We start from the raw sequence: 20548 nt of genomic DNA on the forward strand, positions 1-20548 counted from the left end.
ATCTTTCTTGGAATTTGTCTATTTTATCAACATTTAAAATACATTGGCAGAAAATATTTATACACTGTATATTAGTTTGCTATGGCTGCCATAACGAAGTACCACCCATTGGTGTCTTAAATAAGATAAATTTATTGTCTCACAGTTCTGGGTGCTAGAAATTTAATATCAGTATTATCAATATTTGTTTCTTCTGGGAAAGAATCTGTTCCATGCCTCTGCAGTACCCTGCTACTGGCCTCAGTTGTTTCTTGTAAATACCATTCCCTCTGTTTCTTCACATCATTTTCCCTCTAGCAAGTCTTTCTCTCTAGCAAACTTCCCCTTCCTATTAGGACTTCGATAGTATTGTAATAAAGTCAACCCACACTAATAACCTCATGTGACTAGATTTACACAGACATTTTTTCCCCAGATCGGGCTACATCCTGTAGTATTGGGGATTGGGATTTCAACAGACAAATCTGGGGGAATACAATTCAGTCCATAACAGTATTACTTTTTTTTTAATTTATTTATTTTTAATTTTTTTTTCAACGTTTTTATTTATTTTTGGGACAGAGAGAGACAGAGCATGAACGGGGGAGGAGCAGAGAGAGAGGGAGACACAGAATTGGAAACAGGCTCCAGGCTCCGAGCCATCAGCCCAGAGCCTGACGCGGGGCTCGAACTCACAGACTGCGAGATCGTGACCTGGCTGAAGTCGGACGCTTAACCGACTGCGCCACCCAGGCGCCCCCAGTATTACTTTTTTTAATATCTGTAGAATATCTTTAATAATTACTTTTCTTAAATCTGTAAGATGTATGGAGGTATCTCTCTTTTATATTCCTAAGTGGTTTATTCTTTTTACATTTGTATTATTTACATTGCCACAGGATTTTCAATTTCACTTATCTTTTCAGAGAACCATATTTTGGCTTTGTACCCTCTTTTGGATTATTTGCTTTCTAAGTTATTGATTTCTGCTTGTGCCTTATGTGGAATTTGCTTTTCTTTCTCTAAATTCTTGATTTGGTTATTGAGATTTTTACCTTTTGTTCTTTATCAATATGTTCATTTGAAGGCTGTATATTTCCCTTTGAGCAACAGCTTGAGCTTCAGCCCTCAAAATTTTTCTTAAAATTTTACTTTGAAAGATTGTGGAGATAGAGACACATTTAAAAAATAGTTGAAGAAATAGATGTACATGTTTACAAATTGGTAAATATTTATTTGTCCTCTCTGTCTCTCTCATCAGTAAATAGGTATGTAGTTTCTGATCCATTTGAAAATAATTTTAGATATCATGACACTACTCCCTGAAAAAAATTAAAGATATGTCCTCCTAAAAACAGGGATATTTTCCTATTTAACTGAAATATCACTATCACATCCAAGAAATAATTTTTAAAATTTTTTAATGTTTTTATTTATTTTTGAGAGAGAGATACAGAGCATGAGTGAGTAAGGGGCAGAGAGAGGAGACAGAATTTGAAGTAGGCTTCAGGCTCTGAGCTGTCAGCACGGAGCCCAACGAGGGGCTCGAACTCACAGGCCGTGAGACCATGAGCTGAGCTGAAGTAGATATTTAACCAAATGAGCCACCCATGAGCCCCAGGAAATAATTTTATTTATCTATATTCTTTATTTAATAATATTATCAAATGTAATATTCATTTTAAAGATTTGTATTCATCCAATAATATTTATTATAATAAATATTGAAATCTAATATGCAATTTGGTTTCACATACCTACATACATTAGAAAATGGTATAATTTGATTTAAATTATTTCCTAATTCTTCCCTGACAAGATTTCTTTGACCCAATTGATTATTTAGAACTGCATTGCTTTGTTTTGTGTGATGATTTTAAAATTATCTAACTTAGCACTTGGTCAGAGAACCTTTGCAGGATCATTTCAACACATTAGTTCTTCTTGAGACTTGATTTTGGTGAGGCATATACTTAGATCTGATAAATATTTAATGTTCGCTTGAGAATTTTGTTTGCAAGAAGTTCTGTTCTGCAGGGGATTTTTCTGTAGTGAATTTTGTTTTGAGGTTGTTACCAGCAGAGTTCTATATAATGTTGATTAGGTGAAGTTTGTTAATAGCACTATTCAAAATTTATATATTTATTACTATTCATATTTTGTCCTATCAATTATAGTGAAACATGAGTTAAAATACCTTGTCTAATTGTGGAATTTTTTAATATCTTTTTTTAGTTCTGTTTTTTTACTTTGTTTTGAGGCTTTACTTTTAGGTTTATACAAATTTATGGATATTATATATGCTTCCTGAATTAAACTTTATATCATCATAAAATTTATTTTTAAAATACCTACTAGTACCTTTTTACTTGAAAGCTTTTTCACTGATATTAATATACCTATACCAGCTTCCATTTTGTTAGTTTATGCATTGTATGTTTTTCTCTTTTTATTCTCAAATTTTAAATCGATATATTTTGTATGTCTCCTGAAACTATTTTTCACTAAATGTTAATAAGCTCTTATTAATATTATGTTTGTGTTTAATTAGAATATACACAATTTTGCATTTAATAGAATAACTGATATTTTGAAATCTAAATTTGCCATGGTACTATTTTAAAAAATTTTTCCCACCTGTGCTATGTTCTTTTTTCTCAACTTGCCTTACTTATTTTGAATTATTTTTATCATTTTATTTTTCTTTGAATAGACAAGTAATTGTATCTTTTTTCACCATAGTGGAAATTACAATATGCATTCTTGAATTATCAAATTTAGTTAGTACTTTTTATCTCTTCCTGGACAAGTATAAAATCTTAAACATGCTTAATATATTTAGTCCTCTTGAACTTGCAACTTACAAATTATTAAGAAGTTTTTAACCTTATTAAAACTTTTGGAAATGCAGATTAAAACTATGATATGATGACTCTACACACTTACAAATTTGACCAAAATTAGAAAGTCTTATAGAGCTTGTGGAGTAATTAAAACTTTCACATCTTTCTAGGTTAGTGTGCAAATCAGTACAGTTACTTTCTATGAGTCTGCTATTATATAGAACGTTTGAAGATATGCATACTCTGTGTTTTAACAATTTAACATGTGGATATATATCTTTAGAACAGTGAACACAAGTACTCACAAAGGTAATCTTTGGAATATTACAATACAGACAACTACCCAAATGACCATCAACATTACATTGAATAAATAATTTGTGATTTATTCATATAATGGAATATTGTATAGAAATGAACAATAGTGATCTAGACCTACATAAAGCAAGATTGATGAATATTTCAGGCATAATATATAACTGAAGAAACAAGACCTAAACACATAGATTTCCATTTATATAAAGTTCAAAAATAGGCAAAGCATTTTGTTAACCAGAAAACTTCCTTTTAGGGATTTTTTTTAATGTTTATTTATTTTTGAGAGAGAGACAGAGCATGAACCGGGGATGGGGCAGAGAGACAGGGAGAATCCAAAGCAAGCTCCAGGCTCTGAGCTGTCAACAGAGTCAGACGCAGGGCTCCAACCCACAAACTGTGAGATCATGACCTGAGCCGAAGTTGGATCCTTAATGGACTGAGCCACCCAGGAGCCCCGAAAGTTTTCTTTTTAATGTGAGATGGAATATAAACAGTTTTGTCGAGCCCTCTTAAACCATGGAAAGAAAGTCAACGCTTCTTCACGTGGTTCCTATTTCCAGAGAATCTGGCAAATACAGTTTGTATATTCTCAGCCCTAGAGTCACAGAGCAGAGTATATACATGTTGCTTTTCAGTATATTTTATTGTTGTTTAATGTTTTCAGATGATTATATTTCCCAGTCTTGCAGAGACGCAGGCTATCTATAAAAACTCCACCTCTGACCATTTATAATAAATGAATCTCTCCTAAGCAGATTTTAACTTTAAAATATTTAGAAGTACCTCTGTGGCCAAAAAACTGTGTTCTTTACTGGGCAAAAAGGATTGTTAAGATAAGATGTTGATTTAAGATGACATTTAAAATTTTTGTTCATTCTCCTAAATTAAAAAAAAAATGCTACTTTATAGAAAAATTTTGAAATCTATCACCCTGAGTCTAAAATATGAATACTTTTAATCAAACATACTTTGATACCAAGCAATGTATCTTTAAAACTAAATGTTTTCTTAATGGTAACATAATTTCCAGACAACGTTATCCATGATGAGGGATTGTGACACTTTTTCTCACTTTCATTGCTCAAGCATTGACACTTATTCTTTATTGATCCCTGTGTTCTTATCATTGAGGTTGATTCCTTTTAGGAATATACAATAGGAATTATAATTGTGAATTTATTTTGCATGAGATCACATAAAATTCTACATGTAATATCATTTAATTAATGAAGGAACTTCTTGATTTTTTTTATAAATCAGAACTTGAAATCACTTAGAAATACCAATTCATTTAAGAGTTGAGTGTTAATTAAATTCACTGTTTTTAGCAGTAGGTAATACAAAGGCATAGGATATGTGGTAATTCTGTAAAAAATTAAAATGGTATATAGATTGCATTGAAAAGGTATTAATAAATTGCTATCTTGGTACAATAAAGAGGGGGATTTTCCCCACGTGTGAGAAAAAGACTTACAGATCCATTAGTGTGATTGAGGTGGCTGTGAACTTGGAGCATGCCAGACACTTCACTTAGAAATTGTCATAAAATATGGACCTAGGAAGAATGTTCAGAGAGTTCTAATTTTATTGAAGTCACATAGCAGACAATGAAAAAGCAGGCGGGGGGGGGGGGGGGGGGCAGGGAACCATACCCTAAGGCGATTTGCTACTACAGATATTTTTCCATTTGCCAGTATGGAAATTTATTTTATTCATTAATATTTATCTTTGAAGCATGTGTATAAGATATTACTTTAGCTTTTAAAATTTTAGTTAGCATGCTGTGAATAAAATATTTGCCCTATCTTCAATTTTATCCTGTACTGTATCTCTAATAGGATAACTAGTTAGAATTTTTTTAACTCCAGGCTCCCTTTTGTAGTATTATTTAAAATCCCTTCAAAGTCACTTCATAGTTTCCAACTCTTTCATATTATAAGCAAACGTTATCCTGTTCTTTCTGTTTGCCTCTTACACTTAAGAAGAACATGAGTTATCCCATATTTTAATAATCTCCTCTCTTAAGCAATTTTATATACAAGAGTGACTTTAACTTAATAACCTTAAAATGATACTACCAAATGGAAAAATTAAGAGACTCTTTAGAGTGATTAATATCTAGTTACAGGTAAAAATAATGATATTTTAACTTTACTGGAATGTCTGATGTTTTTAAGCCTGAAGTTTTAATTATAAAAATATTATTATGATAGAAACATTTTTTAGAAAGATGAAAAATTTCAGGATATGAACATTTTTATGTTCTGTTTTCTCATTGGAAGTTCATAAGTTAACAATTATATTGTTTTGGTTGCTTCCATCTGTGTAATATTTTTTCCTTTCCATATTTAAAAAAATAGCTAAGCTCAGGTTTGTTAAATGGTTTTTCTGATGACAATGAGGAAAATAGAAGTCCCAGTAATTATGCATTCCCATGTTCACTGGCAGCATTACTTACAATAGCTAAGATATAGAAACAAGCTAAGTGTCCATCAACGGATGAATGAATAAAGATATGTGTGTGTGTGTATACATATATATATGTATATATGTATATACAGTTTATATAAAGCAGTTTTTCTGCTTTTCTTTATGAGATGAATTAGGAGATCTTTGCTGGAATGACTTTAGAGGTCTGTCCTTGCAAAAAGGTGATGCTGAAATTCATAAGATCTTTAATGCAAATGTGGAATTATCCTATATGTCTGTGGTAACTGTTAACAAACCTTAAGTTTACTGGTTTTAAAAGGGGGAGAATATGAGAAGTGGGCGAGAACCTAGGAATATAGGGAAAACTATGCAACATCTGTGAGTGAAGAGAAAGAAACGTGCTGTGTGGGAGTAGCTCCAAGATAAATTAAGATGCTGTTGGAGAAGGAAGGAAATAATGAGCGAGCTTCATTTATGAACTTTATTATTTTTGGTAACTATGTAGCTTTTTCAAATGTTCAATCTTGAATATTCTTCTCTAGGTACTATAATATAAACCTGTGGAAAACTTCAAACATTTGGCATAGATATATAAGACAGGGCAGAATCTGCTGCAAGAGAGACATAGGGAGTGGTGTGGGCTCATGGTCACTCATTCAAAGATAGTGCCAAAACCAAAGGTGAATATTTCAGGTATATGGAAAGGCAGAGAAAGGGGCATAGGTTTTTAGTGGAAGATAATATACAAATGGGTGGATTTTGAGTTCAGCTGAGAGATTAAAAGAAAAGATACTACAACTGACCCTTGAACAACATAGATTTGAACTGGATGGGTCCGCTTATATGTGGATTTTTTAAAAAATAAATACAGTACTGTACTGTGAAAGTGTTTTCTCTTCCTCTTGGTTTTCTTAATATTTTCTTTTTTCTAGCTCACTTTATTGTAAGGAGGTAGTATATAATACATAAGATATACAAAATATGTGTTAATTGGTTGTTCGTGCTATCTGTAAGGCTTCCAGTCAACAATAGTATTAGTATTTAAGTTTTGGAGGAACAAAAAGTTATATATGGAGTTTTGACTGAATAGGGGGTCACTCCCCGTACCCTTTGCATTTTTTAAGGATCAACTGTAGTTTGTCGGTTACAATGAAACATGCTTCAAAAACTTCTAATTGAAAACTTCAGTTTGCCTTCCATATTATCAGGAGCTATTCTTTATTTTTTTATCACTCTAAAATCCTATGCTAAATGGATAAAATTTGCTTGCTGTAATGATGCCTATTTCCACTTATCCAACATACCAATAACTTTGACCTATAACTTGTCCAAGTACTTGGAGGTTGTGTTTGCTCTTAAATTCCCTCCTTTTGGGTCAGTGTTGAGACTATGATCTTTTTTTTTCTCCCCTAATGGTCTTTGTCATGACAGTTCATCCACATACTGCACATCACTTCATTTTCATGCACTTGTGTGGAATCTACATAGCATTGGTCACGACTGAACTCTCGAAATAATCAGGGTTACACTAACTTGAAACTTTATGTGGTGTACCCCCTTAGTTGCCTGTAGACCTTGCCAAAAGTTCAGATGCATATCATCCATTATTTTGTAATGGAATGTGTAATTCTAGGGAGATTTATATCAAAAAGAATATGGGTAGGTGTTTTTCTCTTTTCATCTTCCCTTTTCCCAAGCATGATAATACTACACATATTTATATGCAAATTCTGAATCATTAGAAAACACTTTTGTGAACTGTATACACTAACATCTAACCTTTACTTAGGAGAATAACTATGAGTGTAGATAAGGAAATTAATCCTGATAATAGAAATTTTAAAATGAAATTTTAAGTATTATTTAAGTAGTTGAACCTGATCACAAGTAGTTAGAAAGTACTCTGTTAATTTGGACTAGTATTTTTTTTATGCTTCTTAAAGTACATTTTACCTTCTCTTTTGAATTTTTTATCAGTGAGTCATCTGTTAAATTCTTGAATTCTTGCCATAGAAATCTCATGGGAGTCTGTAGAAACACTATGAAGAGAGACAAATTATTTTATAGTAAAAAATGAAGAGTTCAATGTATACGTTTGTTTCCATGAACTAACAGAGAATGGTTTCTTGATAAGCTGTAATGTGGTATAATGACCCCTCAGATTATATGTATGTATGTGCATGTGTGTGTTGAGAGTGGAGGGTGGGGAGAGTTGGGAGCAACAACTTCATCCAGTTCTATATAACCATTCCCACTGAGATTTTCAGAGGCTTCAGTATTACATGAATTTACCTCAAGAAGCTCAGTAATGTTTGTTTCCCAGACTTATGGGTGTGGAATCATCACTGGCATTTTACTCTGATTTCAAAATTATAAAATACAGCAACAATCTCAATGATACTCTTCTCTTTATAAGTGCAATCCTCATCCTTTTTTCCTAGATTCTCTTTCTATTAATTTCTTTTGTATTAATTTTTATTTCAAGTTTGAAAATACTTAATATAACTGTTTTTAATAGAAATTTTTATCATCTAGATCATTAGCACATGACTGAACTGAACTAAACCAAACAATAAAGGAAATCAGATGAATAAGCATTTGCTAATATTTGCTTGTCATGAACGCTAGTTCAGTTAAAGTCTTTAACACATTTATACTTGTATTAATGAATATATGACATAATTAGCAAGCTGCATATTATTTTAGAATGTTTATAAATCAAGTACCTGTTATCTTAAAAGGCTATATTCTTTATTTTGTAACACCATTGTATTTAAATATCCCTTTCTAATATACTTGCTGTAGACTAGACCTCTAAGGCAGGCAGACAGAACAAGAGGGATGAAATTAAGGAGAAATGCAAAGTCAGAGAATTTTAAAAGTAAAAATTATAAAGGAAGACTGGAACAAGCAAGAAAATAAGTTAAAAGAGGGAAGAAATATTCCCTGGGGAAAATGTGAAAGCTATGGCAATCATCAATTCTAATTATGTTACTCTGAGAATGTGTGAAGCACACATGCCATCTGTCACTCTGCTCAGACTATCACATCAGTGATCTGATAGGTACTGCTGTTTCCCCAGAGGGAATTCTTTTACCAATCCGTGAGGAAAGAATATGGTGGGCTATTCCAAGAAAAAGAGTGGATATATGGGGCAATGCTACATCTATCAGTGGAACATGTGGTCTCTAGCATCTCAGATGTTTGTGATTGCTCTGTAAGGAGCAAGTAGAATTTGATTATGTCCCATGCACTAGCTGCTAGTTTGAGTTCAGGCAAATAATGCCATTGAAGGGATGGGCATATATTATTATATTTACTTATATATAATTCATTTTATTATATATAAAAATATATCATTTTGAACATTATAACCAAGAATGACTTTGCTAAACCTTATTCCTAAATTTGTGACTAAGCAAGTGTTGTTTGTATTATAAATTATAATGACAGTAATTGATAATTGGCACACATTGTCTTAATAATAAAACTTTTTTTGTGTATTTATTTTGAGAGAGTGCCCATGTGTGTGCATGCATGAGCAGGGGAGGGGCAGAGAGCGAGGGAGCAAGGGGGGGGGGAGAGAGAGAGAGAGAGAGAGAGAGAGAGAGAGAGAGAGAATCCCAAGCAGGCTCCGAGCTATCAGCAGAGAGCCCAATGTGGGGCTTGAACTCATAAACCATGAGATCATGAAATGAGTGGAGATCAAGAGTCAGATGCTTAACTGACTGAGCCACCCAGGTGCCCCAATAATGAAACATTTTAATGAACGAACTAGGTCCCCATGTTTTGATTAATATACTCTGAGGAGGTTCTTAATATTTACAGTACAACAGTATAAAAAAAAACATTTTGACTTACATAGTATGTGACAGGCATGAAAGAATGCTTTTTTATTTTTATATTTTCATCTTAGTCTATATTTATTTAATGTTCATTTATTTTTAAATGAGAGAGAGACAGAGTGTGAGTGGGGAAAAGGCAGAGAGAGAGGGAAACAGAATCTGAAGCAGGCTCCAGTCTCTGAGCTGTCAGCACAGAGCCCTATGTGGGCCTTGAACTCACCAACTGGTAGATCATGACCTGAGCCAAAGTCCGATACTTAACCGACTGAGCCACCCAGGCACCCCTTAATATATTTTGTTTTCTAGTCATCTGAAATTGCTTTTTAATAAGATGTTTCTATTGCTTGTCTCTTACTTCCCAATAATTTTTTAAAAAGGACATCATATACAGTAGGGTCCTTCTGTTAAAAAAAAAGGAGGATAAAAGCCTTTAACTAGAATGTCTGAACCATAAAACTACACCTTAACTTTCTGCCAAAGACAATTTAACTGCTAAGTCCGCACCAAGCAGAGATTTTCTAAACACCACTATAGTCACAAAGTTTTGGCCTTTTATTTTTGCAATGCTCCATGAGTGTACATCTGATTTCCTTATGGGAAGTATAAGCACTGTCAGGGAAAGGGTCATCACAATCTCATTGTTCTATATTTCATTTTTCCCCCATGCTTTCTCATTTAGCCTTTAACACATGTGTGCATCCAAAGTAACTTTTTAATGTTCTGTATTTGCTGTTGCTCATTTGGTGCATACATGTTCTTGTGTTTATGTATGTAACATACATACATACATAAATTCTAAACTCTAAACTATTTTTAGTAGATAATATTTTAATATACTTGGGTTTCTTTTTTCTTTCTTTTTTTTTTCCTTTCTTCTTTTTTTTTTTAATGAGGCATGCCTCCCAGCCAAAGCCGTTCCTTTTATTATTTTTTTTTTTAATTTTTTTTTCAACGTTTTTTTTTTAATTTGTTTTTGGGACAGAGAGAGACAGAGCATGAACGGGGGAGGGGCAGAGAGAGAGGGAGACACAGAATTGGGAACAGGCTCCAGGCTCCGAGCCATCAGCCCAGAGCCTGACGCGGGGCTCGAATTCACGGACCGCGAGATCGTGACCTTGCTGAAGTCGGACGCTTAACCGACTGCGCCACCCAGGCGCCCCTGGGTTTCTTTTTTCCACACTCCCTATACCTATTACTTTCCCCCTACTATTAATTTGGCAGTGTTAACTTTCCCTAAGCTCCATTATGAGTTTAAAATTGATAGTTTAAGAAAAAGAAGGCAATGGCGAAATTTACATTAAAGAGTCTGGTTGTGAAAGATAAATACAAGTCTGTAAGTCCAAGATCCAAATAGTTCTGAAACTAATTTTTTTTTTTTTTTGGCGGCCAAACTTGACTTAATTTAACTTATTTAAGGCTTCAAAATTTGACTAGAATGACAGTGGTGTATTTTTAGTCTTTACTTATGCTTCTCACTCTGAATACCCATACAGATTCCTATAACATTATTAGTGTGTTGGATTTTGGGATGCTACTCCAGATTCTTCTGGGGTGCTGTTTAATATGCAGCAAATGCATTTTATTACCTTTTTAGCATTTAGAAAATTCTAATATTTGAAAACTCATTTGATCCCGAGAAGTTCAAGTACCGGGCAGTGGACTGAAAAAAATCTGGTGAGAAACATCAGCAATATATTTTTAAACTGAGTATTTAATTGAATTGATTTTAATGCCTCAGTGGTTTCAAGTCAGAACTATTACATCTTCTTTTTTTACATTCCTTTTTTCCCCCTTTCACTTCATAATAGGCAACATCTCAGCACAGAGTGTAGAGAAATCTCTTGCCTAGTGGAGGAAAAGGAGATGGGGTAGAACGTTCATTCTCTAGAGAACAAATTATTTTCTCATTATTTATCCTTTTCTTCCCATATCCCACCTTTTTATATTTTATTATGGAAAGAGTGTCTGCAGAAATAGCACAGCATCAGATTTGATGATGTTGTAATGTATTGCAGTTTGTATTACAAAAATTAAAATAGTGTAAGATAAAAATATATTTAATATACAGTTTGATCAAATTAAATTCAACAGATGTTTTCAAGCACCTATGGAATTTTCCTTCAAAAAAGTGCGTGTGTCTGCATGAAATTTTGCACACATTAAAAAATTTGTTTCACTGAATCCCTACAAGTAATCTATAAAGAACCTTGGTCCTTAAATGTCCCTGTTATCATGCAAAGGATTGGTGCAGCTTCTGTACCATGGTTCGGATCATTGAAATACTCCAAGTCTAATGAGGATACAGACAATTAGGCAAATTACTACAGTGCAGTAGAATAATTCTTCTAATCAACATAAATGCAAAACGATTTTGTACCACAGAGGAAGGAATAACTGGTATTTTACAAGGAAGTTTTCCTGGAGATCACATTTTAGTGAACAATCACAGAGGAATATTGTAAAGAGATGTGAGGGAAGAAATCTCGAAGAGGCTAGAGAATAGCTGAACTAAATAACATTGTGTACTGTCTCCAAACACCATGTTCTAAATTCCCTGATTATATTTGCAGAAACAAAACAACAAAATTTTAGTTTCTGAGTCTGATTCTTGGGGATTCGTTCAGTAAATATTGGCTGAATGTATTTCCTATTCTCTGCTAGGTCTTAAAATATGGAGCAAAGTGACACAATGTTTTTTGTTAAGGAGCTCACTGTCCCATCAGATAAGCAAATAAACAAGCAATTGTAATATTACTTACAGGAAGTGGGTACTGTGGTAGCATTTTGGCTAATGAGCAGTGGTAAGCCATCTCCTAAGATTCCATTGAAATAGCCTTGGAGGAAGATACACAAATCGGGGCAACAGTGCTATAAACTAAAGAGAAGAACGAAGTTGGTATCTGGAGAGATTTACAGACTCACCTGTACTATACCTGTTCCACCTTCTGACCTAGAACGTTCCAAATTGCTGTCCTTAAATCTGGAACTCAAGGATTGTTGTCAAGCAGAATTACATTGGAATTCTCTGACCTGGCTAGAATCAGACTCATTCCTTACAAATCTCTTTCTGGCATTTTCTTGTTCTATACTGGTTTCAAGACTGCAACTCCTAAGAGTCAGTACCTCTCAGTCAGTGTTCTTAGTGGCAAGCAAGAGAAATGAATTCTCTTGTCTTAGGCAAAGAATTTATTATTAAAAGCATCATGTATAGAATTTCCTAGATGGCTGAGAAACGTAGCGAGGAGGTAACAGTGCTCCAAACCACACTTCCAAACTGTTATTGCTGCCACTAAGCACTGGAAACTGCAGCTTGTACCCCTGACAGCAATGAGATAGGGCAGTGGATACCATGACTAGCACTGTAACCCACACGGAAACCCACAGGACAGCCGAAAAGTGTTGTTTTTGGTCCAGTTCTCTCTTTAACATGGCAGAAGCAACTTTTCCAGAGGCCATATTAAGTGCATATCAGTGATGAGTCCTGAGACACAGACCTGCCCCCTACCTACAAAAGAGTCTGAATGAGGTAGTCAGAGTCTAGTCTAGTTTGTAAGACCATTTGGTCTTATAAACATTGTGGATTGGTTAATGCAGGTGATGCAAGAGCTGAGTAGCCAAATGGAGGATAATGAAGACTATCCAGAGATTAGCAATAAACACTCCTGGGGCTAGAGGAGAAATGGGTGTTACCAGAACCCAGGAGAGGGAGATCTGGTTGGAACCAAAAATAAATTGAGGAATGTTTAGAGAATGTTGGGGCCATGTGGGAGAAAGTATCCCAGGAAATAGAGTCATGGAGGTCATGTGACACTGATGCCGCCTAAGACAGAGTAAGAGAGAGAATACCCTGGCTATCTTTTTCATTTCTCCTGTGTTCCAAACACCCATCCCTGCCTTCCATTGATCTGACCTCTCCAGAAGTCTCTTGTGGCTTCCTCTGATACAGAGCTGAGCAGGGAAGGGGAGGAAATGGGTTTGAGAGAAAGTAGGCAAGTCATCTGAATATAGAGAAAACAAGGCGCTGGAACTGTCAACTTCAGCGGAAGTTATGAGCTCTGCCTCTCACCAGGATGCAAAAGATAGGGAACTCCCATTTGAAAGAAGAGTTTTAGGTTGCATACAATTAATAAAGAATAGTGTATATTCACTGCACAAACCACCAAGAACGGAAATAAGTATTAATGCAATGGTAACACCTCCTAGGAGAAGTGAACATAGGGAGAACCTTGTCGCAAAAAGTCAAGAGGAATACTTGGAGCAGTGTGTTTGGGATATGCAGGCCTCAGTTCATACAGAGAGGAATTATAAACTGTATCTGACTCACTAGCTTGCTTTAAAAATTTCACAGTCAGAAGTTGTTTATCAAGCGTTATGCTTCCACTCAAGGATTCAGAGTGGGGCCTGCCAAGGCCGAAGTCTACAACGAGGGGGCCAGTGAATCCTCATCTTCTTGCTGTCATTCTCTGCACCTCATTGCAGGAGTTATAAAGGTAAAAACAATCATGATTCTGTAGTACTTGTGAAAATAAGCATTTCCTCTCATTTCCCCAGAGGATTCAAAAGAAGAACAAATCTCTGAATCAGATTATTTTTTACCAAAACAAAACAAAACAAAAAAAGTTCTAGCCATTGCCAAGTCCTAATATCACTTTTAGTTACTGAAGCTCTTTCTGCCTTTGTAGCTGTTATCACAACTTTCTTCTTGAAAACTTTACTCCAGATATGATGCCCTAGATATTTATTATTTATTCCTCTTATTTTCTGATCTTTTTCCCCCTCTGAGCCCTAATTCTTAGTGTTTTTCAGATTTATTTTTTGTGTTCATTTCCCATCTCATGTGGCATACAGTTGTTGAAAGATATAATTTACTATCATTTTTAATGTTTACAAATATTCGTGTGACTTCCAAATATGCATACCCAATTTTTCACCTGCTATTCTAATGTCTATATTCACAAGAACTTGTTTAACATCGCTAATTCTGTCCCAAGTTAAACACATCTTATCTAAAACTGATTTGTTCTAAAACTGATTTGATTCATTTGTTCCTTAATTCACTTGGGGACCTTCCAGTCTATTTTCATTTGTTCCTCCATTCAGTTGGGGATCTTCCAGTCTATCAACCTTGAATCCTCCTTGTCTCTCAACCCAAATCCAATCATTTGTCAACTCCTACCCCTTAATCTTCTTCAAACATATATTTTCCTATCCAATTCTAGTTCAGTCCTTTATCATCTGTTACTTGATAATTGTTGCAAACAACTAACTGGGTTCCCTGCCTCTGGGCTCATTTTACTCAAATATGTTTACACCATTGCCAAAAATCAATATAAAATATTTGCATTCACACTTTTTTTTCCCTCAAAACCCTTCAATAGCTACTTATAACATACCAGGCCAAAACCCCATCACTCAAATTCCTCAGTGACCGTAACTCTCCACTTCATCCACTGGAATTTTCTGTTTTACACCTCTTCTATCATTCTAAAATTCGGTCTACTCCTTTTCCTGCACCATGTAGTTCTTTCACTGGGGAAAGAATATTCCTATTCCATTTCTATAGACTATGAGGTATATTCCTTTTCATTCTTCAAGACTCAGTTCAGGATAGGACTTAGTAATCCTATCAGACTAGGTCAAAATTAATTAAAAGTTCCTACTCACAGAACATTAAGCATAATTCTGTGACAGTAGATCGTGGGCTCCTGGAAGGCAAGACATATCTCATTTATCTTTATGTTTCCAGATCTTATCAGAGACTGGTACATATTGAAATTTTGAATCTGAATACCTACATTTGTATTCTGCTGATATTTACCAGCTAAGTGGCCTTAAGAAATATAACATTTACCCTTTATAATCTCAGTGTATAAGAAAACTGGTGTAATAATAATATCTAATTGTTTCTCTTATGTACTTGTTATGAGGCACGAATGAGATGTCCATAGGTATATATTATATACTGCATGAAATACGCATATATTTCAATAGTGCTAGTGTTATTTTAACTAATAGCAAATTATTAGGAGTTTGAGCTTAAGCACAAAAATAGAATAAGCAGACATTTAAATTGGTAAGAAAAAAGCAATTTTGTTGTTGTTGTTGCTATAATAAAGAGCATTACCAACAAAATGTTAATACATATAACTGATAAAAAGTGAATATGTAAAAAACATACTTCCCTTTAGATCTATATAGGAGTCCTGGAAAACGCATGACAAAATACAGTTTATAAGTTGGTTAACTTTGGAGCACCTGGGTGGCTCAGTCGGTTAAGCATCCAACTTCAGCTCAAGACATGATCTCACAGTTCATGTGTTCGTACCCCACGTCGGGCTCTGTGCTGACATCTCAGAGCCTGGAGCCTGTTTTGGATTCTGTGTCTCCCTCTCTCTTTGCCTCTGCCCTGCTCCTGGTCTGTCTATCTCTCTCAAAAATAAATAAACATTAAAAAAAAAAGTTTAACTCAGTTAATTTAGATTCTAAGGAATGATTTCTCTTCTAATATATATGACATAGAACTTATAAAAAAGGAAGCCAAAGTGTGAGAAACAAATGGAGCAAACAGAATTTTGTTTACTTGACCTAAAGACTTTAATATGAGAACATCATTTATCATAGTGATGATCAGAAACTAATTCAGCTGTCTATTTACATATCCAAGAAGTCACTTAGAGTCTTTTTAATATGCTTTTTGTAATCCATTTTATTTCTTGTTTGTACATGAAAATGCATGATTTAGGAATGATAAAATATCCAAAGGATCATTATAAGAAATTAAATAAACATGTAAAATTTATCAATTAAAAGCAAAATAAAATTTTTAATGCTATTAAAAATAATTTTATTTGTCCAATTTGCAACAGCTTTAACAGGATAAAATAGTGTAATTTCAGAGGTTATTACTATGAAATAATTGGGGGATTTTTATTTTCAGAGCCCCAGTGGACATGTTATAACTATGATGTCCTCAGCAAACCATTTTTACTGAGATTGTTTGTGCAAAAACAGATTAGCAAAGAAAAAAAAAACTTTATAATTTACCAGTTTTATCTGGTTAAAAAAAAAAAGACAGACTAAAAAGCCAGACAAGCCATTTCATTTGTATTTTTAAAAGAATATGAACTAAGGATAACAAAGTCTTTTCTTAATAAGCACTGCTATTAATGAATTAGTCTTACAAAATGTTCCAAACCAATTTTCTTAGAAAACTAGTACAAGGCATTCCTAGGTTTTTCCACTACACCGCTCTGAAGTCACAATTCAGCATGAGGAAGGAAAAAGATCCTATTCTCACTCTCACCAATGCCACTTTTCATTTTACAATCTTCTCTGTCAGTAATAAGGCTTTACAGTGAAATAGGTAGGAAAGGGGGAATAAAAGGAGAAAAGGAAGGTAGAGGGAAAGGAAAAGAAATGAAGAACTGGAATGACGGAACAAGTGGTTACCAGGATGATCTTCAGCAAATCAAGATCTACATATTTTTATGCTTAAGAATCAATAAAAATAACTGCTGTTCAAGCTGCAGCTTTAGAATTATGCTACCCAAGTCTTGCTTATACCTGCTACCCTCATTACCAGTTGTCGCAAGGACACTTTTTTTTAATATATAAATAACTAAATATGCAAGAATAAAATCATTATCTTGTTTGTTATAAAACATTACATTTTCACTTAAATAAACTCATCCTCGTCATACTTAGAGTACCTGTTTGCCTACTTGAATAGCTGAAATAAAGGAGTCCTAGGAAGCACATACATGTATTTTAAAGTAATAGCAATGCTACTTGAAACCCAGTTCCCGTACTGTGGTAGTTATTATTGCCCCATACACCGGCATGGATTAACAGCAAATTGGTCAGGACAGATAACATCCTGACTGTACAGTAAAACAAGGAATTCCACGGTGCAGTACATGAGCTATTCTACAATAATTGGAATCATGACCAAACAGATGGAGTCCGAAAATGATGCTGGTAAACAACTAGACCTAGCTGGGAAAAACATCTTATATATTTCTGCTTTTCTGAAGACGGCACAGTACTCTCCAAATATTACCTGATAACTACTTGTTCTCCTGAAAAAAATGCTGTTGCTTGAAACCTATTTCTCATGCTGCTCTCTTATTAACTTGAATCAGGAAATGGTGTTCTTGCAGTGGCACAGTCAGAGCTCTCAAGGAGGCCCTGGTGCCTTTTCAATTATTTCTGTTAAAAATAAGGCTCTGCCTGTTATGGGGAACCGTTTTTAAATTTATTGGAGGGACACATGGCAGCTGATAAATCATTGCACGTAAAAACAACCACACAGAAACTGTGGCTTAGAAATCAAACAGACTTTTGAAAATGAGTTCAATAAAGAACCACAAAAAAGAATCTAATACTTCAGAAGAGTTGACTTTGTCTAAGTCCTATAGATTCTTATTTAGAAAATGAAATGAAAATGAAAGAGAGCCTTCCTAAAAAGTCAAGAAGAATCTTTCCAATTTGATTACTGCTGATGATCTTTCCATGGCATTGCTGAAGGATATCAGATAACCTTTGAGGATTAAAGGAATTATGGCCTGGGATCCTATCTATGTCTTACAGAATTCTCATTCCACAAAGTGGAAATTACTGCACACAAAATTGTTTCATTAGAGGACCTTTCGTGGTCCAACTCCTTCTGCAAAGCCCAGAGTGTTTGAGGACCCAGCTCTTACCTCACCTCTTTCTCATGGCATTGGCAGGATTAACTCTGGGGCCAGAGGTTTGGGGAATGGGGAACTTTGACGAAATTTTGCTTGTTTGCCCAGAGTATATACTCATGGCACTACTGAGAGGCTAGAATCATGCTGATTTCTTATTTTTCTACTTTTATTTTCTTCTTGCTCATGAGAGTTACTGAATACTAAGGCCCAGCTGGTAGAGGCTGATGAAAAGCTCGTTTTTTCTTCACTGCTCTGAACATTGCAATGTGTCAGATTTCCCAAGACCAGATTCGAATGATATCAGTAAATAATAATTCACAAAAAATTTTTTTCATGTTTATTATTGAGAGAGAAAATCATAATTCTTAAGAATAAGATGAAATCAACATGTTTAAGATACTTTATTTTTAAATAATTTATTATATCTTAGAATTACTTCTTTAGATAATTTAGATGTATATATCCGTATATGTGCACTGATCTTGTCTCAGTGCCTTCATTTGAAGAACTTACCATTCAAATATTAAATTTTTTATAGCAAATGAGAAATTTGAAGTAGACTATTTTTAATAATTCCAAACTATAGTATGCTTGTGTATATGATGATATATGCAAAAGATTATTATATTATTCCTATTATTTTTCTACAGAAGTATTTGTAAACGAAAATGAGGTGATTAGCAATTCAAATAGTTGCTTTCTAAAGGAAATTTATAAGATGGTGGAAAAAAGCTCTTTTTTTCCCTCTCCAAAGGAAATAATTGAAAGGTTTTAATTTAAATAAGATTTACTTGTAAACTTAGTTCTCTCTCAAGTTAAGCCCTAATAATACATTTATAGGATGGGATCTAATATTCTGTTTATTTATTTAGTTAGTTAAAATAGCTAATTGGATCTTAGCTTGTTCAAGGGCCAGGAACATTTAGTAGGCGTAGTATGAAAATGAATCTTTTGAAATTTAAAGCAAAAAACATTTATAAATACATGTTAAACAAGGAAATTTTAGAATTAACCCTAGTATGCAATTATCTTCATTCACCCATTCAATTTCAGCATAATATACCAATGAATACATGGATGAAAGATGGATCATCACTTTTTCACATTCTTTTGCACAAGTTAAAGCAATAAAATTGTCAATTGAAGTTAAGACATAATGGGGTTCTTTAAATTGTCATGGGAGAAGTGATGGTGGACAGTTAAGCAAAGAAAGAAGAATGTGGTAAAATAGTCCATCTTCCTCAGTCCTGCCTCTTTGTGGAGCCTCAGTGTCATGTAGGCTGAACTCTCCAGGTGAATCCTGTCTCCCTGTGTACTTGAGTTCTAGCACATGGTACACTTCTTGGTGGCTCCCCACAAGACATTCTCATATGTGGTTCCTTACATGCCAACCTAAATTTTATAATGGGTACCACTACTTATTCTTCCTACTTATTTTAAATACACTGGATCCAAGATGGGTTAATACTTCCCTAAAAGGTGTCTTACTTGCCCTGCACTCTTCAGTAATTCCTGAAGTAGTAGGCAGAATTCTTTGGTGTCCTCTACGATTCCCACCCCCTGGTATATACAGCCTATAAAATTGTCTCCTCTTTAGCCTGGGCAAAACCTGCAAATATAGCGAAATATCACTCTATGACAACATTACTAATCAGTTGACTCTGAGTTAATCAAAGTGAGATTAACCTGGGTGAGACTGACTAATTGAGTCAAGCTCTTTAAAGGAAGGTGAAGCAGAGAGATATTCTCCTGTTGACCTAGAAGAAAGGGGCAGCCATGTTGTGAAAATTTATAAACTTCCTATAGGAAAGTTCAACGATCCAGGATAGCAGGGTGGCAACCTGAATAAGCTTGGAAAAAAAAAAAAAAAAAAAACACAAGATCCAGAAAGGAATAGAGACAAGCTGATACCTTAATTTTAGCCTTGTGAGACTGAAAGCAAAAAATCTCATTTAACTCGGCTTGTACTATGGAAACTATAGGATGGTAAATGGATGCTATTTTAAGCCACTAAATTGGTGGTGAGTTCTTAACACAGCAATGGAAAACTAATATACTATAAGTGTCTGAAAAATGAATGGCCCCCTTTCTTAGGTTAGAGTGGCAATATAGCCTTTTTTCTGGTGTTTTATTTTTTTAGTTACTTCAGTGAGAATTTGAAATAGATGAGGACTTGAAGCAGAAGACTTGCTTTCTGATGATCTTTCCCTTTAGTTTTAAATCTCACTTTTATAGCTTAAAATTCATGACATGGCCTGTTTTCTTGTCATGTAAGCTCTTTAATTTTCAATAAATGGTTAATATGGTAGATTATTATCAGACAAATTGCTCTTCCTTGTTAGAATATCCTAACCATAGTGACAACTAAAATTTTGGTTTTATAAGTTTTCCTAAATAAAATGTGCAGCAATATTCTCCTTTAATACTACCAATGTTCCTTGGA

The 20548-nt window shown here is 34.2% G+C and overlaps 2 long non-coding RNA genes across 8 annotated transcripts in view; one reads left to right on the top strand and one right to left on the bottom strand.

The window, feature by feature from the left end:
* LOC123383964 overlaps nt 1-20548 on the top strand; it is a 454947-nt gene that overhangs the window by 181657 nt on the left and 252742 nt on the right. The gene's annotated exons all lie outside the window — the stretch shown is intronic.
* LOC109497550 overlaps nt 1-20548 on the bottom strand; it is an 83654-nt gene that overhangs the window by 12634 nt on the left and 50472 nt on the right. For all 4 annotated transcript variants that reach the window (XR_002737256.2, XR_002737255.2, XR_006594425.1 and 1 more), the window contains 2 exons: nt 7524-7609; nt 4615-4695 (listed from right to left, as the gene is read on the bottom strand). This is a non-coding gene — a long non-coding RNA (uncharacterized LOC109497550). The remainder of the gene's footprint in view (nt 1-4614; nt 4696-7523; nt 7610-20548) is intronic.

This window comes from Felis catus, chromosome A2 (assembly GCF_018350175.1).
Source record: "Felis catus isolate Fca126 chromosome A2, F.catus_Fca126_mat1.0, whole genome shotgun sequence".
Taxonomy (NCBI): Eukaryota; Metazoa; Chordata; class Mammalia; order Carnivora; family Felidae; genus Felis; species Felis catus.